The sequence below is a fragment of the Pteropus vampyrus genome, unplaced genomic scaffold, assembly GCF_000151845.1.
Source record: "Pteropus vampyrus isolate Shadow unplaced genomic scaffold, Pvam_2.0 Scaffold6, whole genome shotgun sequence".
Taxonomy (NCBI): domain Eukaryota; kingdom Metazoa; phylum Chordata; class Mammalia; order Chiroptera; family Pteropodidae; genus Pteropus; species Pteropus vampyrus.
Window position 1 is genome coordinate 2,850,453 of NW_011888787.1, and position 3,872 is coordinate 2,854,324.

The window sequence follows — 3,872 nt, forward strand, 5'->3', positions numbered from 1 at the left end:
GTTATCGGATATTTAGATTTTTTTCTGATGTCTTACTATTTCGGTACTTCAGTACATATCCTTTATTGGTTTATTGGTTGGACGAGGAGAATTAAATGGAATCATGCCGCTATGTCTAGTCCAGGGTGCTGTGACCTAAAAGCCACCGTGAGAAAGCTGGCCTGACAAATCTCCTGCCTTCTACAGACTTGACTAACGGCAGATGCGAAGTGGGCTTTGGGACAGAATAACATGGCAGTGCACTGGAGACGAAGCTCTCGTTTCTCGTGGGTCTGATGCACACTGGGGCTCCCTTTCTAGAGACCCATAGGGTGACGTGCAAACTCGCCCTGCAACGCCCACCCTCACGCCAGCCACGAGAGGGAGAAGGCCCTCCTCTACCTTACCCACTGGCTGGATGCGGACAGGGACAGACACCAGAACGGCACTCTGACGGATACTGGCCTGGAGGGGCATCTGCGGGTCCAGATCCTCTTGGCCAACTGATTTCCACGAGATGGGTCTTTGGAGAATCCCTCTGACTCCGTGGTTATGATCCATGTCAAAACTTCTGTGCTCTACTTATACTTTCTGTGAAGGATGGAAATATGAATAATGCTGGATTGTGCCTGGCTCTGCTGCCAGTTTTCCTAGACCGAGAAATTGAGGAAGAAATTACATTAACAAACTCCCTTCCCCCTGAAGCTTCAATCAAATGATAGGAAAGCAATCTGTGTAGTAATTGCAACGGCCTCCCCTGTGCCCGGCAGAGAAGAGGACAGTCACACCTGTAATGACACGTGGGCCCATCGGCTTCTGAATCACAGGGAGGTTCATTCAGGCTGCACCATCGCAATCAGAGGTGGCACAATATACCGGTCACTGGGAGACCTCACGTTGTTCTTGCTAGCAGAGGGCAACAGGAAATAAGCTGGCGCCTGGACAGTGCTTGAGTTGACAGGGACCTTAACCAAGGGCTGCTTGGTAAGTACTGTGAAGGCCCCATTGACCAGTCTTAATTATGAATGGAAGCCTTGGTTTCTCCAATGTCTAAACAGGAGATAAAATGGCCAGCGTCCTTGCCCTAAATCCTCAAATCAAAGGATCACAAGACTAATGGATGCTAATGGTGTTAACGGATCATACTTTAGGGGAGTCAGAGGTGTTCTGGGGAAAACACTTATTCGCAACCTTTTAAGAGTGTCCTCCCACAGAGCCCACTGGTACCTCCGTCAGCCATCTCGGTCTGATGCTCAGAGGATTCATTCATTCTCATGACCTAGCGTAGCATTTCTCACGTTCTTACTGGTAAGGCCAATGAAATTAAATGCGCTCTTTCCTTTCTGCGATGAAATAATATTTACCTCCTAAAGAGGAAATAAATCATCACCATCCTCGGGGCTCTGATGGAACCATATCCTGGAGTCTATGACCTGCCAGCAGTCACAGGATTCTGTGGTCCCCAAGTCACTCTCCTGGAGCCCACCTGCCTCTCCACTGCTGGGTTACCTCCGGTTCTGTCCGAGGCCAGCACATCAATGAGATCCTGGCCACTGGACCTGCGCATTGTCCAGCGGGGCTGCTCAAACGAGAAGTCAGTTTTATGCCTTTTCTGTTCACCCCCAGCACGTGCTGCAGCCCCAGCAATATTTCCAAGAATGACTTCCTTCCTGGTGCCTCAACGCAACTCTTATCTCTGTTGAGCTTGAGGTTCCACTTGGTCCTTGTGCCGGGCCTTGTCACCTCAAGGCGGGGCGGGGGGGGGGCGGTCATGTGTGAGGTGAGCCGGCAAGCAAGCGCTGAGTGAGAGGCGTCAGATGACCGCCAACGATTCCACATGAACTAAGCCATCTTCACTATGAGACGCTGCTGCTGGATGGCGTGGCCTTCAATGCTGAATTTCACCCTGTCGCCCTGCATTGTTTGTTGTATTTTGGTGTGTGTGTATGATCAAGTCAGTACAACCCAATTCTCACCTCCTTTTCAAAACCAAGGAGCTAGCAGGGCCACACTCCTTCTTGAGGCTCTAGGGAAGAATCTGGCCCTTACCTCCCCCAGCTTCTGGTAGCTGCTGGCATTCCGTGGCTTGTGGCTGCATCATTCCAGTTTTCAAGGCCAGCATCCTCAAGTCTGCCTGTGCTATGTCTTCACATTGCCTTCTCTTCTGTGTGTGTCTTATCTTCCTCATCCTCCTTGTATAAGGATGAACACGTATAAGGACACATGTGATTGCATTTAGGGCCCAGCCGATAATTCAGGATAATCTCTTCCTCTCAAGATCCTTAATTTAACCATATCTGCAAAGACCCCTTTTCCAAGTAAGGCAGTATTACAGGTCCCAGGGATTAGGATCTGACATCTTTGGGGGACATTATTCAGCCCACTACATATGCTTCTTCTATCTATTTCCCACGTTGCTGTGTATGCATGATAAGTGTCCTTTAATTGACTCAAACCTTTATGGAAATGAAGCCCCCAATTCCAAAAGATAAGCCCGTGTTGCATGTAAGACACTGTCCCAGGCTTTTCCCATATTCTGACTCACTGAATTCTCACTCTAGCTTGTGCCACCTAGTGGTGTGAACCCCAAAAGAATGAATGGAGAAAGACTGAGGTAACCAAGTAGAAGAGGAAGTAGGAAGGTGGTTTGGGGTTATTTTTCTCTTGCTCAGAATGTGGAGGATGAAATCAAAGCCAGGACTGGAACAATGATACCTATTCCTCCTGCACGCCCACCCATTGAATCCTACTCACATAAAGGATAAGTCTCATGGACACAGCACCTCTGAGCACGATGGTCATGGGCATACAGAGCACGCCTGGAAGAGGGCCCTCACAGGCAGCTTTCCTCTCGCTGACCAGTCAAGAATTCCAATTCTCCCGTGAGTCTGGGACAGACTGCTGAAGGAGTAGCCGTGTAGCGGATACGTTTATAAGTCAACAGAATATACCTTAGTCTCTCCCAAGAGAGAAAAACGGGATTTGGCTTTAGAAGATAATGACAAAAATCCAAGAGGAATCTAAAGTTTGGGGCTAGAGGAGGAAAATGTTTAGATTGAGAAAAGGATTGGGAATAACAAGATTGTAGAGTTAAAAGACACCCAGGGACAGGAAAAGTCATCAGACAGAGGGAGAGAGGAGAGAGATCTGTTCCCAGAGGACAAAGGATAACTGTGCCCACAGGACTGGCATCCAGACCGCAAGGGGTGGAGCTTGGGCAGCCAAGTGCAGGGAACTGTTGTGTGTTCTTCAGTTTCAAGCAGAATTACCTTCACGATAAAGACTCTCTCAACTTCCGTGGATGTTTCTTCCACTTCCTGATCTGGCGTGAAGCCCAACCCTCCCTGACTACACTGTGGCTCCGATAGCCTGCGGAACAGAGGCTGAGAATTTCTCTTAGTCCCATGAACCAAAGAGCAAGAAGGTGGGAGGGGAGTGCTGTCCCAGGTTCCCACGCTGCTTCCAGCCCAGTACTACTCTGCATTCATGCCACGTGGCTACGTTCTTCTCTACGCTTCGTTGTCACTACCTGCCCCCATAATCTTGACGACTACCTCAGATTCACTGGGTACTTTGACACCTCGCTTAATTTCTCTCTTTTGCAGACTCTGCCATCTTCCTAGACGCCTCTGCTGCTGGTCCTGGGGATGGCAGGAAGGGCAGTGTGGTACAGGGAGAGTCCATGGACTAAACGTCATGGGGAAGATGTGGGGAGCGTGTTCATGATCGGGACTTTCTCTTCCCAGCCAGAACCAAACCGACCCACAAACCCCCACACCCCCCCGAGTGCGAGAGCTGTGGGGAAGAGAGGGAGCATCGCAAGGGTGTGGAAGGCGATGGCCCAGGGCGCAAATGACTCAGGCTCCTGCTGGTACATCTGTCACCGCTGGGGA

General features: G+C 49.9%; 1 protein-coding gene across 1 annotated transcript in view; it reads right to left on the bottom strand.

The window, feature by feature from the left end:
- MAN1A2 (mannosidase alpha class 1A member 2) overlaps positions 1-3,872 on the bottom strand; it is a 290,151-nt gene that overhangs the window by 178,703 nt on the left and 107,576 nt on the right. The window lies entirely within an intron of this gene.